This window comes from Somniosus microcephalus, chromosome 5, assembly GCF_052327205.1.
Source record: "Somniosus microcephalus isolate GS21.2 chromosome 5, FLI_Smic_1.0, whole genome shotgun sequence".
NCBI lineage: Eukaryota > Metazoa > Chordata > Chondrichthyes > Squaliformes > Somniosidae > Somniosus > Somniosus microcephalus.
Window position 1 is genome coordinate 14,286,797 of NC_140991.1, and position 20,977 is coordinate 14,307,773.

Below are 20,977 nucleotides of genomic sequence, written 5' to 3' on the forward strand. Positions count from 1 at the left end.
AGTTAAACGCAAAAATCCGGAGGTTGCTGTCCAAGATGTGCCGCTCCTCCATAAGCTGCGCGAACCGGCATCTCAACATCTGGCCCCCCATTCAAATGTATTGGACGCGTGAAATTCCTGTACTTGCAAGGTAGATACGAACTGAACTCGCCACAGAAAGTTAGGGCTTGTCCATTTCAGTTTAATTACTCTTTTTAACGGCGTGTTGTTTTAATTACTGCCAAACAACTCTCTGGCACTGAAAATTAACTTTTACAAGTTTGGAGTCTCATTCCTTCAGCTTTTAATTGTTCTTGAAGATTTAAAAAGAAATGGAAATTTTGTTTTTTACTTTTTCTTTCTGTCTCTTTTTCCTCTCTCTGTTAATCCAGTCTTCCTTTCCCTCTCTTTATTTTACTTTCTGTACCAGATTTGAGATTGAATTCACTATTTTAACTTAACTTCCTGGTTCAGACTGCGCTGTTCATTATCAGTTCTTCAATCTGATTGGTTAAGGGGACACACAGCTGCTTGCCCTGGCCACAGAGGTCCCAGAAAAAAAAGATGCCCTGTAGATGGTGCCTCGCCACTTCACACCATCAGCAACTTGCTGTGCAAAAGTTCATGGAAATTAAAAGGGAACAAACGGTGGCCATTGTTCGTTCACAAATACAGTAAATTCTGCCACATTGTTTAACTCTAGGTCCATATTTATCTGGTATATAATAAATGATCCTTTCTTTTAAAGCCATGGTTTATGTCTGGAGTTTTTTATTAAGATAAAGAGCCCATTACATAGGTACATAGGAACAGGCCCTCGAGCCTGTTTTGCATTAAATTAGTTCATGGCTGATCTGTATCTTAATTCCATCTACCCACCTTGTTTCCATAACCTTCAATACCGTTGCCTAATCAATCTCAGTTCTGAAATTTCATTTGTCCCTCGGCCTCAACAGCTTTTTGGGGGAGGAAGTTCCAGCTTTCCACTACCCTTTGTGTGAAGAAGTGCTTTCTGACATCACCCCTGAATGAGCTAGCTCTAATTTTAAGGTTATGCCTCCTGGTTCTGAACTCGCCCAACAGAAGAAATAGTTTCTCTCTATCGACCCTATCAAACCCATTCATCATCTTAAACACTTCAATCAGATCACCCCTTAATCTTCTATATTGAGAGGAATACAAACCTAGTCTCTGCAAACTGTCCTCATAATTTATCCCTTTCAGCCCCGGTATCATTCTGGTAAACCTGTGCTGCACCCTGTCCAAGGCCAATATATCCTTTCTGAGGTGCAGTGCCCAGAACTGAATGCAGCACTCCAGAGGAGGTCTCTCCAGAGCTCTGTACAGCTGTAACATAACTGTCACCCCATTCAAGCCAATATTCCATTAGCCTTTTAAATTATTTTTTGTACCTGTCCACTAGCTTTTAGTGATTTCTGTTCTTGGACCCCTAAATCGCTCTGCTCATTCACAGTTCCTAGCTTCTCACCATTTAGAAAATACTCTGATCTAGCTTTCTTAGATCCAAAGTGGATAACCTCACACTACCCCACATTGAACTCCATCTGCCACAGTTCTGTCCACTCACTTAATCTATCAATGTCGTTTGCAACTTTCTGCTCCGATCTACACTATTTACTGTGCCTCCTAACTTGTCATCAGCAAATTTAGATATACAGCTCTCTACTAAATTAAATATAAAATTCAGATCTTGTGGAGATAAAAAGGCATTTCCCCAAATTAAAGAATAAAATCACATTGCACCTTCGCTCCCTACACAGCCATGTAACAACCTTGTTAGTAATATTGAGATAAATTATTGGAATGATTTCACGCTGTGTGCTAGAAAAGCCGGTGAGCAACTAGCACAGAGGAAGCACTGAATTAGGAGAGCAGACCCAGGCCCAATTTTTTTCTGGCCCAGAATTCCCTGCTCTTGTATCTTGGTGATATGAGGAAATGGTTTGCACCAATTTCCTGCAAGAGCCTCAATAAGGACCCAGATTTAATGCAAAAATATTTAAATTCACACAGAGCACAATTCAGTGGTATTTGTTACAGCTTTGCTTTTTTCTTTGTACACCTATTTGGAATGGGGGCAAGGGAAGTTCCATGGGTGCAGGAGCTCTCAAAACACCCTGTAGATGATTTTTGTAATGATTACAATAGCTTTATGGAACAGGATTTTTTTCATATTTCTGAATTTTTTATGAAAATAGGGAGCCAATTAAACCCTGGAATCATTCAAAAAATAATTGGGCATTGGGTTTTATCTGGATGGATGAATTCAGATGGGTTGAATGTTCCTCCTCACTTGTAATTTTATTGTTATCTTTCCCACCGAATACATTTGAACAGGTCCTCGAGCCTGTTTTGCATTAAATTAGTTCATGGCTGATCTGTATCTTAATTCCATCTACCCACCTTGTTTCCATAACCCTCAATACCATTGCCTAATCAATCTCAGTTTTGAAATTTCATTTGACCCTCGGCCTCAACAGCTTTTTGGGGGAAAGATTTTTACCCAATATCAGCACTTTGACGCTTTTCTAAAGGCAGGGCTATTGATGGTTGCCAGAGGATGATTTTGTTCTCCCAGCAGGAAATGGGCAAATAGTGGGGAAAGAGCAAGGGCTGCCAATAAGATTTGACAGGGAACGGGTCGCAGTTACCAAGTTGCCCCTCATTTGTATGGCGGAGCTGCCAACATGAAATGGGCTCCCCATAGGTAGCTTGACAATTAGGAGGTGGAAAATCAGGCATTGCTGCAAATTAGGGGTCTGCAGTACCTTAAAAAGAGGGTGCTTTTTTGGTGGGTAAAAGAGCAAAGCAAGTGTCCCCAGGTTTTCGAATGCTGCCATGGAGACTCAGGTAGAGCAAGTGAACAACCAAAAAAGAAAATCCTCTTCTGCACACATGTTAGACGTCTGCCATGGAAAACTGGTGAGTGGGCATGGGGAGCATTTTTTCATGATCTGACTGAAATAAATTTAATGATCTCACCAAGAGTGTCAAGGAGCACTCCCCTTCACATCTTTCGTACCTTCTTTAGAGCCATTAAAGGCCCTACCTTTCACTGCTTACAATGGTGCCCCATAAGTCAGCAGAGACAACTTTACTGTACCTCCTTTCTGCCTGCACGCACACCTTCAAAAGCTTCTACAGCCCTCACAACTATTTCTCCCTCTTGGTCTCATTTGCAGCTTCTTCCTATCATTATGCACACTGCTGGCTCATATATGTTGAAAGCCCTTGCCCAGGGCTCATATTAACTCACATCTACTCTTTCTACATGAGAACCTGGCATATAACAGGCAGAAAAAACCCAGCACAAGAGGAGCACCCGGTGCACTACAAACAGTGACACTATCTACATCATTGGAAGTCACACAACAGTCAGCATAAGAACATAACAAATAGGAGCAGGAGTAGACCATACGGCCCCTCGAGCCTGCTCCACCATTCAATAAGATCATGGCTGATCTTCGATCTCAACCCCACTTTCCTGCCCTATTCCCATATCCCTTGATTCCTCTGGAGTCCAAAAATCGATCTATCTCAACCTTGAATATGCTCAACGACTGAGCAACCACAGCACTTTGGGGCAGAGAATTCCAAAGATTCACAACCCTCTGAGTGAAGAAATTCCTCCTCATCTCAATCTTAAAAGGCCGACCCCTTATCCTGAGACTATGCCCCCTAGTTCTAGACTCTCCAGCCAGGGGAAAAAATCTCTCAGCATCTACCCTGTCAATCCCCCTCAGAATCTTATATGTTTCAATTAGCATTGAAGCACAAACAGGGCAGTAAAGAGACAAAAATTGCCCCACAGAATTTTACCGCACAGAACATGCCATTTGACTGATCAAGTTTGTTTTCAAAGCAGCTGAAATATATACTTCATGGTTGAGATGGTGCAAGATGAAAGAAGGCATGCTGGGAGATCATTAGGCCCCAGACCATTATGTAGCCCTCAGCATATTTGCCTGTCAATGATGCAGGAAAACTATAACAGGTCAACCGCACATTACTTTTTTATTTGCAGCAAGGGTACTTGCAACAAACTTACAATATAGGACAGCACTGCTGGTGCTTGGCAAGATCACCAGTGCTCTCAATTGTTAGTTATATGGATCATTCTTAGCCAGCAATCCAATATCAGGTATTGTATAGATCCAGGGGACTGGGAGAGATATAAAGAACAGCCAAGAAGGACAAAAAGGTTAGTAAGAGCGGCAAAAATGGAATAAAAAAAGAAATGGTGAGAGATATCAAGATTAACACAATAAAGATTTTACAATTATTACAAAATATTACAAGGTATTTACAGCACAGAAACAGGTCATTTGGCCCAACAGGTCCACACTGGTGTTTATGCTCCACACGAGCCTCCTCCCACCTTCCTTCATCTCACCCTATCAGCATATCCTTCTATTCCTTTCTCCCTCATGTACTTCTCTAGCTTCCCCTTTAATGCATCTATGCTATTCACTTCAACCACTCCATGTTGTAGCGAGTTCCACATTCTAATCGCTCTCTGGGTAAATGAGTTTCTCCTGAATTCCTTTTTGGATATATTAGTGACTATCTGATATTTATGGCCCCCTAGTCATGGTCTCCCCTGTAAGATTCGAAATTTTCATTAATAATCACGCAGGAAATTAGGGTTAATAAGACAGTTTTATTGACCAAAAGAAGCTTGTATAGAAAACCTTTGATAAAAGGGCACACAAAATGGCCGCCAGACCTCGTGACCAGCTTCTGGGACCATTTGAATTTCTGTTACTGCAAGCCAGACAGGCTTGTGGATTGAAGACATTAAGCCCGCGAAAACCAGTTTCGGGAAACCGAAACTCATGGAACTGAGTATACATATTGATTAGATTATAAGTACAGGACAGATTTGGGTAGCAGGATGAGGCCCATCAAGGAATGGGCGGACAAGTGAATGAACACTTTAACCCATTTACTGTACAAAGAAAAGCCGTTTAACAGCCATCAAGGGCAATCTCCAGACCGATCAATATACAAACCGAGTTACGGTGACAAAGCAAAGACATTATCGGCCCAGGAAGGCCAGTTAAGCTATCACCGGCTCCCGTTATGAAGACAAAACACCCCTGCAGAGAGTTCTGCCCGCCAAAATTATTACAAAGACAGGACTATGATTTGGCGGGAGATAAGAATGTTCCAAAAGGGTATAACTGTGGACTGAAAAAGTCCATCAGTACGCTTCGACGCTTCACTTCAACTTCACTTCTTCAATGCTTCAGAAACGCTTCGGGACAGACTTTTCGGTTGAGACCTTCGCACAGCACTTCGGTGCGGAACGGAAGACGACGAGAAGACTTCGGCTTGGAAGCCAGCTCGGCCAGGCAAGGCCCGGCCACGACGGGAAGACGACGAGGGTGGCCCGGGTACTTTTGTCGGGAGATCATCGACGACCCAGGCCGAAGGAGAAGACACCCTGTACTCCAGCTCTGCTTCAAACCAGAAGGACAATTATTATGACTGTATAAGACTTCTTGGGACCAGCGTCCCGCCCCGAGGAAGACTATCGAGAGACCGACGACCCAGGTCGGAGAAGAAGACACTCAGGGTCCAACACTCCAGTGTCTCAACATCACATCGGTGGCGGATTCTTCCATGTGCATCCAGTTCTTAAAGTCACGTCGGTAATGGATTCATCCATGGCGAGCGCTCACCAAGGCTGTATCGGCTGCCCCATCGCAGGAGAACCAAGAGGAAAACAAGCTGCACCAGAAGTTTCCAAACCCACGTGACAACGGAAAGCTGTGTCGAAAGGCTGTGAACCCCTTTTCGCAATTCAAATCAAATCAAATCAAATCAAATCAACTTTTATTGTCATTGTTAGTGCACAAGTGCAGTACAACGAAATGTAGGCTTGCGGCTCCCGAGAGTGTACAATTTGGATTAAGACACTTAAACATTTCAACATACATTTGTACATATATATTAGCATAAATATGACCATAATAAAGCGCATCGGCAGATGTGCAGGCTTTAGTGTTTATTTGTGGAGTTCAGTAGGATGACAGCCCTGGGAAAGAAGCTGTTCCTAAATCTGGTCGTACGGGTGCGAATGCATCTGTAGCGTCTTCCAGATGGTAGGAGGGCGAACAGACTGTGGCTGGGGTGGGTAGGGTCTTTGATGATGGACCGTGCCCTCCGTAGGCAGCGTTTCTGATATATATGTTCTATGGTCGGTAGCCGGGTGCCGGTAATGCGTTGGGCAGTTTTGACTACCCGCTGCAGGGCTTTCCGGTCATGGGAGCTACAGCTGCCATACCATACCGTGATACAGTTTGTCAGGATGCTCTCTATAGTGCAGCGGTAGAAGTTAGAGAGGATCGGGGGTGACAGATTACATCCCTTCAGCCTCCTCAAGAAATATAGGCGCTGCTGGGCCTTCTTCACCAGAGAGGAGGTGTTGAGGGACCAGGAGAGGTCTTCTTAAAGTGGTGAGCATGATCCCGAGTTCCTCAAGTCGAAACTTAGTTAGGTCTAGGGGAGGGGGTTAAGGGTAGTTGTATTGTGTTACCCCTTTTACGATGTGCCGTGTGTTCCCCATTTCCATAGAGTTAAGTTTATAGATGTGTGCATGCTTGTAGTTGTTTTAATCTGTGCATATGACATGTATTTTATAATGCTGCAAACTGTTTAATAAAGGCATCCATTTTGTGCTATTCAACCTGGTCTATTGAGTTTTTCTGCACTACAGCTCCCTGCACCTAAGTCCAAGGTCGAGAACCGTAGGGGCGAGTGGGTCGAACCACTCACGGGTAATTATTGCAAGAAGCCTGGCAGGAGACCAGAGCAAGCAAGAGAAACCCCCTACACCCCCGCAAGTGGAAACATCTTCTCTATGTCTACCCTATCGAGCCCTTTCATAATCTTAAAGGTATCTATCAGGTCACCCTCGGTCTTCTCTTTCTTGATGGGTAAAACCTCTCGTAAACATAGAGATATAGAAACAAAGAAGATAGGAGCAGGAGTAGGCCATTCGGCCCCCCGAGCCTGCTCCGCCATTTAATGAGATCATGGCTGATTATCCAAATTCAGTACCCTGTCCCTGCCTTCTCCCCATATCCCTTGATCCCTTTAGCCTTAAGAAATATATCTAACTCCTTCTTGAATATATTTAATGAATTGGCCTCAGCTGCCTTCTGTGGTAGAGAATTCCACAGGTTCACCAATCTCTGGGTGAAGAAATTCCTCCTCATCTCTGTCCTAAATGGCTTACCCCTTATCCTTAGACTGTGACCCCTGGTTCTGGACTCCCCTGCCATCGGGAACATCCGTCCTGCATCTAGTCTGTCTAGTCCTATTAGAATTTTATAAGTTTCAATGAGATCCCCTCTCATTCTTCTAAACTCCAGCGAATATAAGCCCAATCGACCCAATCTCTCCTCATACGTCATTCCTGCCATCCCAGGTATCAGTCTGGTGAATCTTCGCTGCACTCCCTCCATGGCAAGAACATCCTTCCTCAGATGAGGCAACCAAAACTGCACACAATACTCAAGGTGTGGTCTCACCAAGGCCCTGTACAACTGCAACAAGACAACTTTGCTCCTCTACTCGAATCCTCTCGCTACGAAGGCCAACATACCATTTGTCTTCTTAACCGCCTGCTGCACCTGCATGCTTTACCTGTGCTAAATGGGATAGATTCAGAACAGATCTAGCAGCTCAAAACTGGGCATCCATGAGGCACTCTGGTCCATCAGCAGCATCAGAATTGTTTTCCATCACAATCTGTAACCTCGTGGCCTGGCATATCCCCCACTCTAATATTACCAACAAGCCAGGTTCAATGAGGAGTGTAGAAGAGCATACCAGGAGCAGCACCAGGCACACCTAAAAATGAAGTGCCAACCTGGGGAAGCTACAACATAGGACTACATATTTGCTAAACAGCGGAAACAGCATGCTATGGACTGAGCTAAGCAATCCCACAATCAAAGGATCAGATCAAAGCTCCATGAACATCCCCGTCCTCAATGATGGTGGAGCCCAGCACGTGAGTGCAAAACACAAAGCTGAAGCATTCGCAACCATCTTCAGCCAGAAGTGCCGAGTGGATGATCCATCACGGCCTCCTCCTGTGGTCCCCACCATCACAGAAGTCAGTCTTCAGCCAATTCGATTCACTCCACATGATATCAAGAAATGGCTGAGCACACTAGATAAGCAAAGGCTATGGGCCCCGACAACATCCCGGCTGCAGTGCTGAAGACAGTGCTCCAGGACTAGCCTCGCCCCTAGCCAAGCTGCACAGTACAGCCACAACACTGGCATCTACCTGACAATGTGGAAAATTGTAGGTATGTCCTGTCCATGAGAGCAGGTCAGAGGCTGGGTATTCTGCGAACAGCTTCATAATTTTGAAGACCTATTTCAGGTCACGTCTCAGTCTTCTCTTTTCTAGAGAAAAGATCCCCAGCCTGTTCAGTCTTTCCTGATAGTTGTATCCGCTCAGTACCCTATCATCCTTGTAAATCTTTTTTGCACCTTCTCTGGTGCTTCTACATCCTTTTTGTGCTTCTTTATCCTTTTTAGTCTCTTATTTAATTCTCAGATACTAAACCTCATCATCACACTAGTGCAATTTGGTAGAAAGGGCTAGTAGTTGGTAACTACATGATGGTGCTCAAACAAGTTGTCAAACGGATTGGCAGAATTGCCACTACAAAAATAGACTCCTGTGTATATATGTATATATATGTGTGTGTGTATTCACATCATAACTGATGGCATTCGTCTAAACTAAAGTCCGGTTTTGATAGCAATGTACTTACCTTCAGACAGCAGCTTTACTCTGTTATACATTAAGCTCTTTAATATTCTTCGCACCCATGAAAAACTCCTCAGCAATAAATTTTTAATGGACATAACATAATTTCATAAAGAACAAAGCCCTGTGCAACAGATATGAGAACTGTGCGGGCACATATCAGCCGGTGTAATTGATTGGCCCTGTAACTCTCATCTGAGTTAGGGTTTGATTAAATGTCAGGGTCTAAACTGAAAACTGATATTCCAACATTTGGTGACAATTTAAAATGCATCAATAAACTAGATGATACATGTAATGATTTTAAATAATTGTGCGAATTATATCCATTCCAAAAATCACTTTAGTCAACTAGGGCAGTTTTATGTATCTCGGCCCTGTGTGAGTGTGTGTGCACATGCATGTATGTGAATCTCAATCTTTTGAAACTGTCAGGATCTAGAAAAGAACACAATCCCTTATCACTTCCAGAACAGGTAGCCATTAAAATAAATCCTGAAAAATAAAAGACTTTAGACTGGATTTTAACGGGGAAGGCGGGTTGGGGGGCTCCGAGGCAGTCGGGAAACCTGGGTTTCTCGCAGGCCCTGCCGATTTTAACAGCATGGTGGCCGGGGTTGGCTGGAGGAGCACGGGGGGAAGGAGGGTAGGTTGGTAGGGATCAAGGGGGAGGGAGGTAAGAGGATCATCGGGGGCCGGGTGGCAAGAACAGCCAGGGGTTGTGAGGAACATCGGGGGGGTGCAAGGATCATCGGGGTGGGTGGGGGGGGGGGCACCGAGGATCATCAGGAGCCGGGTGGCAGGAACATCGGGGTAGAGTGCGAGGATCATCACGGGCCGGGCGGCAGGTATAGAGGGAACAGAATTCTTAAAATGCATTCAGGAGAATTTTTTTAGCCAGGACGTTGCAAGCCCAACAAGAGAGGGGGCGATTCTGGACCTAGTTTTAGGGAATGAAGCTGGGCAGGTAGAAAGGGTATCAGTGGGAGAGCATATTGGTGGTGGTGATCATAGAGTCACAACGGCACAGAAGGAGGCCATTCGGCCCACCGAGTCCGTGCCGGGTCTCTATGGAGCAATCGAGTCAGGCCCATTCCCCCGCTCTATCCCTGTAGCCCTGCAAGTTTATTTCCCTCAAGTGCCTATCCAGTCTCCCCTTGAAAACATTGAGTGTGTCCACTTCCACCACTTCCGTCTACAGTGGGTTCCAGGTCATCACCACTCGCTGCATAAAAAAGTTTTTTCTCACAACTGTAGGATTCTCAAAATTAACAGATCCCCCAAAACAAAAGAAAACCCTATTAAAATTGACTTTGGACCCTTGCTAAAAACTTCAGGAGGATAAAAGGAATATTGGGCCTACAGAGGGAAATTCAAGTTCGAAAACCAAGATTTTACATTTTTAAAGGCATGTTTGGGCTTGTAAAGAAAAAGGCTGTAACAGGAAATGGGATCAACCTCTGTAAAGACAGTTTGGATATTGGTGTTAATCAGTTAATCAAGCTGTCTGGGTAACTATCTAAACATCACTCAGCCCCTATCAGACAATTTACATTCTAACAATAGACCCACAGAAGAACAGCCTCACCCAAAATACAGAACCCATCCAAAAACATGCATAAAACAAATCGCTTCGCCAACCTACAAAGAATCTCAGACCCCACGGGAAACTCAAACACTCAGGACATTTCACTACAATTAAATAAGAGCTCAACAGCTCAGGAAACCATCCCGAAACCACTTCTCACATTCTTAAACAACTTCAACAGCTCAGGAAACCATCCCGAAACCACTTCTCACATTCTTAAACAACTTCAACAGCTCAGGGAGCCATCCCGAAACCACTTCTCACATTCTTAAACAACTTCAACAGCTCAGGGAGCCATCCCGAAACCACTTCTCACATTCTTAAACAACTTCAACAGCTCAGGGAGCCATCCCGAAACCACTTCTCACATTCTTAAACAACTTCAACAGCTCAGGGAGCCATCCAGAAACCACTTCTCACATTCTTAAACAACTTCAACAGCTCAGGGAGCCATCCCGAAACCACTTCTCACATTCTTAAACAACTTCAACAGCTCAGGAAACATCCAGAAACCACTTCTCACATTCTTAAACAACTTCAACAGCTCAGGAAACCATCCCGAAACCACTTCTCACATTCTTAAACAACTTCAACAGCTCAGGAAACATCCCGAAACCACTTCTCACATTCTTAAACAACTTCAACAGCTCAGGAAACATCCAGAAACCACTTCTCACATTCTTAAACAACTTCAACAGCTCAGGAAACATCCAGAAACCACTTCTCACATTCTTAAACAACTTCAACAGCTCAGGAAACCATCCAGAAACCACTTCTCACATTCTTAAACAACTTCAACAGCTCAGGAAACCATCCAGAAACCACTTCTCACATTCTTAAACAACTTCAACAGCTCAGGGAGCCATCCCGAAACCACTTCTCACATTCTTAAACAACTTCAACAGCTCAGGAAACATCCAGAAACCACTTCTCACATTCTTAAACAACTTCAACAGCTCAGGAAACCATCCCGAAACCACTTCTCACATTCTTAAACAACTTCAACAGCTCAGGAAACATCCAGAAACCACTTCTCACATTCTTAAACAACTTCAACAGCTCAGGAAACATCCAGAAACCACTTCTCACATTCTTAAACAACTTCAACAGCTCAGGAAACATCCAGAAACCACTTCTCACATTCTTAAACAACTTCAACAGCTCAGGAAACATCCAGAAACCACTTCTCACATTCTTAAACAACTTCAACAGCTCAGGAAACATCCAGAAACCACTTCTCACATTCTTAAACAACTTCAACAGCTCAGGAAACCATCCAGAAACCACTTCTCACATTCTTAAACAACTTCAACAGCTCAGGAAACCATCCAGAAACCACTTCTCACATTCTTAAACAACTTCAACAGCTCAGGAAACCATCCAGAAACCACTTCTCACATTCTTAAACAACTTCAACAGCTCAGGAAACATCCAGAAACCACTTCTCACATTCTTAAACAACTTCAACAGCTCAGGGAGCCATCCCGAAACCACTTCTCACATTCTTAAACAACTTCAACAGCTCAGGGAGCCATCCCGAAACCACTTCTCACATTCTTAAACAACTTCAACAGCTCAGGGAGCCATCCCGAAACCGCTTAAACAAATTACACAACTCAATGTTAAACGAGCCCGCCAAAATCTAACAATGAACCGAGACTGATTAGGCGCGCAGATTAGCAGGCCTCGATTAGTATAATTGGAGGCTTGTTCAAGAAGTAAAACAGTTCCAAGTACAAGTTGAAGAAAGGAGTTCAAGAAGAGCCATCATCGAGTAACATCAAGATCAAGGAGCAAGCATCTCGAAGCAGTTCTCTCTCTCTCTCTCGAAGAAGAAGAAGTAACACACCATCGGGCACCTCGTGGCACCAAGGGCCCCACGAAACAACCAACCGAATATTACCCTCAGTCAACCGGGTAATATTGGGCCACCACGACCAACGGAAAACCAACTCGGAAGAAACCAAAGATCCGCAAGTTTTTCCACTCTACAAACTATCCTGACCTACCCCTGGGTAAGATTTTATTCAAAAAGACTCTAAGCCCTATTTCTAACCAAAGAAAATTGGGTACTCACCTGATAGATCCAATACGCATCCTACCGCATCTGCGGACTCGCGAAGACTGACCAGATACGCAGGTGAAGTCCTCTACCGCGTCTGGGGTACGGCAGGCCCCAACTGACACATCCAGCAAAGCCCGAAACCGCGAACCAGCCCAACTGTCAAGGATTCGTTTGGTGAGCATTATCCCTGGTCCTTTAGAGTCCAACTTAGCTAGTAAGGTAGGATTGGGAGGGGTGAGGTATTTTTCTACTGTAATTCCCTCGTGTGTATCGAAGTGTTCCCCATTTTATTAGAGTGTTAAGATTATTGTGTTGTATTTTCTTTCTCAAATAAAGATCAAAGTTTTCTTGCACCAAAACCAGTTGTCTGCTGCACTTTTGTCACAACACCCAAATAAGTCCAAGGTCTAGAACCAAGGGAGTGGGAGCGATTCGAACCGCTCATAAGTCAAAGGTGAAGCTGACCCCAAACACCACCCCCTACAGATCACCCCTGTATCTCTTGCCCAAAACCTTAAATCTGTGTCCCCTAGTCCTTGTACCATCAACTAGCCTTTCCCTGTCTAGCCTATCCAAACCCATCATAATCTTGTACACCCCTATCAAATCACCCCTCAACCTCCTTTGCTCTAATGAAAACAAATCCAGCTTCTCCAACTTGTCCTTGTAGCCAAGATCCCCCATCCCCAGAACCATTCTGGTAAATCTCCTCTGCACCCTCTCAAGGGCCTTCACATCCTTCCTAAAGTGTGGTGACCAGAACTGGATGCAATACTCCAGTTGTGGCCTAACCAGCGCTTTATAAAGGTTCAGCATAACTTCTCTACTTTTGTACTCAATACCTATATTTATGCAGCTCAAGATCCCATATGCTTTGTAACCCACTCTCTCAATATGTCCTGCCACCTTCAGGGACCTACACACATTAACTTCCAGGTCCCTCTGTCTCTGCACACTCTTTAAAACTGTACATCATCATGAATGGATTCATCATCTGAGAGCAGTGGACTAAAATAAATTTTATAATAATATTCAAGGGACAGATGTAAAAATGTCACCCTTTATGTGCAATCTTTGCACTTATTACAGAGAGGTGCACACATAAGCACACAAGGATAGAGTTTCCACTTTGGGCACAGTCGCTGAAACGGGCACATATTGCGCCCGTTTTGAAAAGAGTATTTTTCTCCTCAAGTTTCCACTCAAATTTATTTGCATATTGCCAAAAGCAAAATCTGCCATGGACCAGCGAATTAAAATGTAATTTTTTTTTTAAATTGCTTTAAAAAATATTCCTTGATATCTTTAAGAGTGGTAACCAGGTGCAGTTTGATTAATACAGCTAAAAATGGGTTTATAACAAAAAAATAAGCAGTGTCAATCCATTACCTGTGAGTAGTCTGATTTTAAATGATTGAAAATGACTTTTAAAAAATATACCGAACCATTTCCTAGTTATATTGGGGTACAGTAGTTAGTTTCCTAGTAAATTAAAAAAATTATATTCAATAGCTTTTGAAACGTTCCTATTACATAGATACATAGATACATAGAAGATAGGAGCAGGAGTAGGCCATTCGGCCCTTCGTGCCTGCTCCGCCATTCGATGAGATCATGGCTGATCCTTTAATTCAGTATCCCGTCCCCGCCTTCTCTCCGTAACCCTTAACCCCTTTTGCCCGTAGAAATATATCTAATTCCCTCTTAAATATATTTAATGAGCTGGCGTACACTGCCCTCTGTGGCAATGAGTTCCACAGGTTCACCACTCTCTGAGTGAAGAAATTCCCCCTCATCTCTGTCCTAAATGGTTTAGCCCTTATCCTTAAATTATGTCCTCTAGTTCTGTTCTCACCCGCCAAGGGAAACATTCCTTCTGCATCCAGTCTGTCTAGACCTGTCAGAATTTTATACACTTCTATGAGGTCCCCTCTCAATCTTCTAAACTCCAGTGTGTACATCCCTAAACTACATAGTCTCTCCTCATAGGTCATTCCCGCCATTCCTGGTATCAGCCTGGTGAATCGCCGCTGCACCCCCTCCATGGCAAGAACATCCTTCCTCAGATGAGGTGACCAAAACTGTACACAGTACTCGAGGTGTGGTCTCACCAGTGCCCTGTACAGCTGCAGCAAGGTATCCCTGTTCCTGTATTCTAACCCTTTTGCTATGAAGGCCAGCATACCGTTTGCCTTCTTGACCGCCTGTTGCACCTGCATGCTCGCCTTCAGTGACTGGTGTACAAGAACACCCAGGTCTCTCTGTACTTCCCCCTCTCCCAATCTATTGCCATTTAAATAATAATTTGCCCTCCCGTTCCTGCACCCAAGGTGGATAACTTCGCACTTGTCCACATTATAGTGCATCTGCCATTTATCCGCCCAATCGCCCAGTCTGTCCAAATCGCTCTGGAGCTTCCTGGTCTCTTCCTCTGAGCCCACCCCCCCTCCTAGTTTAGTGTCGTCTGCAAATTTGGAAATGCTGCATCCGACTCCCTGATCCAGGTCATTAATGTAAATTGTGAACAGCTGGGGGCCCAGGACAGATCCCTGTGGTACCCCACTTGTTACTGCCTGCCATTCAGAAAATGAGCCGTTTATTCCAACTCTCTGTTTTCTATCTGACAGCCAGTTCCCTATCCACGCCAAAACTTTCCCCTTTATCCCATGAGCCTCAATTTTCCATGCTAATCTTTTATGTGGGACCTTATCGAAGGCCTTTTGGAAGTCCAGGTACACCACATCTACTGGCTCTCCCCCATCTATTCTACCAGTTACTCCCTCAAAAAATTCCAATAGATTAGTCAAGCACGATTTACCCTTTGTAAATCCATGTTGACTCTGTCCTATCCTGTCCCCATTTGCTAAGTGCTCCGCTATTTCATCCTTAATGATGGACTCCAGCATTTTGCCCACAACTGATGTAAGGCTTACAGGTCTGTAATTACCTGCTTTTTCCCTACCCCCCTTTTTGAATAGTGGGGTAACGTTAGCTACCCTCCAATCCATCGGCACTGTTCCCGAGTCTAATGAATTCTGAAAAATCATCCTTAGTGCATCCGCTATCTCTAGGGCCACCTCCTTCAGTACCCTAGGATGCATGTTATCAGGCCCTGGGGATTTGTCCACCTTCAATCCCTTTAGCTTCCTTAACACCATATCCTTAGAGATATTGATTTGCGTCAGTTCCTCCTTTGCCAATGTCCCTATTTTTCCCGATATCCCAGGGAGGTTTTTTGTGTCTATTAGTGTCCTTGCAACAGCTTTATTTTCAGAGCCACCTCGAAGGCCTGCAAACGAGCACAATTAGCAGAAACTCCCAAAGGTGCTTAATTTACCCTGGCCAGTTTTGTGAGCGGGGCCTGCTTCTAGCAACAACAACTTGTATTTCTATAACGTCTTTAACGTAGTAAAACGTTCCAAGGCACTGCACAGGAGTATTTTAAGCACGATGTTTTTAAACTACCGCAAAAGATCGTAGAGTCTCAATTTGCGCTGAGCATAATTTGCAATTAAAATTCCTCAATCTTTTTTTTATTCGTTTATGGGATGTGGGCGTCACTGGCAAGGCCAGCATTTATTGCCCATCCCTAATTGCCCTTAAGAAGGTGGTGGTGAGTCACCTTCTTGAACCGCTGCAGTCCGTGTGGTGAGGGTAGGGAGTTCCAGGATTTTGACCCAGCGACAATGAAGGATTGGCGATATACTTCTAAGTCAGGATGGTGTGTGACTTGGAGAGGAACTTGGAGGTGGTGGTGTTCCCATGTGCCTGCTGCCCATGTCCTTCTAGGTGAAAGAGGTCGCGGGTTTGGGAGGTGTTGCCGAAGAAGCCTTAGTGAGTTGCAGCAGTGCATTTTGTAGATGGTACACACTGCAGCCACGGTACGCCAGTGGTGGAGGGAGTGACCGTTTAAGGTGGTGGGTGGGTTGCCAATCAAGCGGGCTGCTTTGTCCTGGATGGTGTTGAGTTTCTTGAGTGTTGTTGGAGCTGCACTCATCCAGGCAAGTGGAGAGTATTCCATCACACTCCTTACTTGTGCCTTGTAGATGGTGGAAAGGCTTTGGGGAATCAGGAGGTGAGACACTTTCCACAGAATACCTAGCATCTGACTGGCTCTTGTTGCCATAGTATTGATGTGGCTGGTCCAGTTAAGTTTCTGGTCAATGGTGACCCCCCAGGATGTTGATGGTGGGGGATTCGGCGATGGTAATGCTGTTGAATGTCAAGAGGCGGGGGTTAAACTCTCGCTTGTTGGAGATAGTCATTGCCTGGCAATTCTGTGGCGCGAATGTTACCTGCGACTTATTAGCCCAAGCCTGAATGTCATCCAGGTCTTGCTGCAAGCGGGCATGGACTGCTTCATTATCTAGATATTCACCATCTAGAATCGGGGCAGAGGGTATTTAAGAATAATATTAATAAATTTAATTAAATACATAGAATGGGAGATCAGGTGATGTGTTGCTGCTGCAATATGTGGGAGCTGGTGGACACCATTGATGCTCACGGTGATCACATTTGCAGTAAGTATTGGCTGCTCGAGGAATTCTGGCTCCATGTTGAAGGGCTGGAGTCCGAGCTTCAAACACTGAGACACATCAGGGAGGGGGAGAGTTACCTGGACTCTGTGTATCACGAGGTATTCACACCAATTAGATTAATTAATTCAGATGTAGTCCGTGGCCAGGGTCAGGATGGTGTGACTACAAGTGAGGCAGGTACGGGGATCCAGGAGGTAGTGTTGGAGGAGCCGCAGCCCTTGCACTTGTCCAACAGGTTCGAGGCTCTTACTCCCTGTGAGGATGGGAACAGGGACTGCGGGGAGGATGAGCAACCTGGCCACAGCACCGTGGAGCGGGGGGCCATTCAAGTGGGGGGAGTTAAAAGAAATGTTGCAGTGGCAGGGGATAGTATCGTTAGGGGGATAGATAGAGTTCTTTGCAGCCGAGAGCGAGAGTCCCGAAGGCTGTGTTGCCTGCCCGGTGCCAGGGTTAAGGACATCTCCTCTGGACTGGAGAGAAACTTGGAGTGGGAGGGGGAGGATCCAGTTGTTGTGGTCCATGTTGGTACCAACGATATAGATAGGACAAGGAAGGAGGTTCTGCTGAGGGAGTTTGAGCAGCTAGGGGCCAAATTAAAAAGCAGAACCACAAGGGTCTGGATTATTACCTGAGCCACGAGCGAATTTGGCTAGGACAAATAAAATTAGAGAGTTAAATGCGTGGCCCAAAGACTGGTGTGGGAGAAATGGGTTTTGCTTCCTGGGACACTGGCACCAGTACTGGGGCAGGAGGGAGCTGTTCCGTTGGGATGGGCTTCACTTGGCCAGTGCTGGGACTAGAGTCCTGGCGGATCATATAACTAGGGCTGTAGAGAGGGCTTTAAACTAACTAGTGGGGGGGAGGTTCCTAGAGAGCAAATAATAAAAATGACAACAGAGAAGGTCATAGGCTTAGGTAGCAGTGGGGAAATTAAAAACCAGAGCGTGTCAGGAAGGGGCAGAAGGTATGGAGTAAAAGGTAAAGTAATAAAAAGGGCAAAAGCAGGAACTAAGTGTCACAAAACATCTTTGAAAGTTCTCTATCTGAATGCACGTAGCATTCGTAACAAAATAGACGAGTTAATGGCACAAATAACTACATATGGGTATGATCTTGTGGCCATTACAGAAACATGGCTGCAGGGTGACAATGCCTGGGAATTAAGCATACCAGGTTATTTAATGATCAGGAAGGACAGGCAGGAAGGAAGGGGAGGTGGGGTGGCTATGTTAATAAAGGAAGGAATCACTGTAATACAGAGAAATGATATTGGGTCAAAAGATCAGGATAATGAAACAGTTTGGGTGGAGGTAAGGAATAATAAGGGGAAAAAAACACTAGTGGGCGTAGTCTATAAGCCTCCGAACAGTGGCAACTCTGTTGGATGGAGTATCAATCAGGAAGTAGCTGAGGCTTGTAATAAGGGAACATCTATAATTATGGGGGATTTTAACTATCATATTAATTGGACAAATCAAATTGGGCAGGGCTGCCTTGAGAATGAGTTCATTGAGTGTATTAGGGATGGGTTTCTTGAGCAGTATGTAACTGAACCGACCAGGGGGCTAGCAACCTTAGATCTGGTCCTGTGTAACGAGACAGGATTAATTAAAAATGTCCTAGTAAAGGATCCCCTTGGAATGAGTGACCATAACATGGTTGAATTCCATATTCAATTAGAGGGTGAAAAGGTTGGATCTCAAACAAGCGTGCTAAGCTTGAATAAAGGAGACTATGAAGGTATGAGAGCGGAATTGAGTAGAGTGGATTGGGAAAATAGATTAAAGGGTAAGACGATACATGATCAGTGGTGTACATTTAAGGAGTTATTTTACAACTTCCAAAAAATATATATTCCACTGAGAAGAAAAGGGTGTAAAAGAAAAGACAGCCATCCGTGGCTAAGTAAAGAAATTAAGGATAGTATTCGACTAAAAACAAGGGCATATAAGGTAGCCAAATCTAGTGGGAGGATAGAGGATTGGGAAAACTTTAAAAGACAGCAAAAAAATAACAAAAAGATTGATTAAGGGAAGATAGATTATGAAAGTAAATTAGCAAAAAATATAAAAACAGATAGTAAGAGATTTTATAGTTATATAAAAAGAAAAAGGGTGGCTAAAGTAAATGTTGGTCCCTTAGAGGATGAGACCAGGAAATTCATGGTTGGAAATATGGAGATGGCAAAAACACTGAATGAATATTTTATATCAGTCTTTACAGTAGAAGACACTAAGAATATCCCAACACTGGACAAACAGGGGGCTAAAGGGGGGGAGGAGCTAAACACGATCAAAATCACTAAGGAAGTGGTACTCGGTAAAATAATGGGACTCAAGGCGGATAAATCACCTGGACCTGATGGCTTACATCCTAGGGTCTTGAGGGAAGTGGCAGTCGGGATTGTGGATGCATTGGTAATAATTTTCCAAAACTCCCTGGACTCGGCAAAGGTCCCGGGAGACTGGAAAACTGCTAATGTAACACCCTTATTTAAAAAGGGCAGTAGACAGAAGGCTGGAAACTATAGACCGGTTAGCCTAACATCTGTGGTAGGTAAAATTTTGGAGTCCATTATTAAGGAGACAGTAACAGGACATTTGGATAATCATAATTTAATAGGACAAAGTCAGCATGGTTTTATGAAGGGGAAGTCATGTTTGACAAATTTGCTGGAGTTCTTTGAGGAAGTAACTTATAGGGTGGATAAAGGGGAACCAGTGGACGTAGTGTATTTAGACTTCCAAAAGGCATTTGACAAGGTGCCACACAAAAGATTATTGCTTAAGATAAAAAATCACAGGATTGGGGGTAATATTCTGGCATGGATAGAGGATTGGCTATCTAACAGAAGGCAGAGAGTTGGGATAAATGGTTCGTTCTCAGACTGGCAATCAGTAACTAGTGGTGTTCCGCAGGGGTCAGTGCTGGGTCCCCAACTCTTTACAATCTATATTAATGATTTGGAGGAGGGGACCGAGTGTAACATATCAAAGTTTGCAGATGATACTAAGATGGGAGGGAAAGTAGTGAGTGAGGAGGACATAAAAAACTGCAAGGGGACATAGACAGGCTAAGTAAGTGGACAGAGATTTGGCAGATGGAATACAATACTGGAAAGTGTGAGGTTATGCAGTTTGGCAGGAAAAATCGTAGAGCAAGTTATTATCTTAATGGCAAGAAACTTGAAAGTACTGAAGTACAAAGGGATCTGGGGGTCCTGGTGCACGAAACTCAAAAGGTTAGTATGCAGGTGCAGCAAGTGATTAAGAAGGCCAATGGAATGTTGGCTTTCATTGCTAGGGGGATAGAATATAAAAATAGGGAGGTATTGCTTCAGTTGTACAAGGTATTGGTAAGACCGCACCTGGAATACTGCGTACAGTTTTGGTGTCCATACTTAAGAAAGGACATACTTGCTCTTGAGCCAGTACAAAGAAGGTTCACTCGGTTAATCCCGGGGATGAGGGGATGGACATATGAGGAGAGGTTGAGTAGATTGGGACTCTACTCATTGGAGTTCAGAAGAATGAGAGGCGATCTTATTGAAACATATAAGATTGTGAAGGGGTTGGATCGGGTGGATGCGGGGAGGATGTTCCCGATGATGGGTGAAACTAGAACTAGGGGGCATAGTCTTAGAATAAGGGGCTGCTCTTTCAAAACTGAGATGAGGAGGAACTACTTCACTCAGAGGGTGGTAGGTCCATGGAATATGCTGCCCCAAAAAGCTGTAGAAGCTACATCATTACATAAATTTAAAACAGAAATAGACAGTTTCCTAGAGGTAAAGGGAATTAAGGGTTACGGGGAGCGGGCAGGAATTTGGACATGAGTCTAGGTTCGGATCGGTCATGGCCCTGTGGGTAGCGGAGCGGGCCCAGGGGCCGTGTAGCCTGATCCTGCTCCTATTTCGTGTGTCTAATTCTGTTAGATTCAGGAGATGGTTCTGTGATAGTGGATTGGCGGTTAGGATCAGGTCAGCC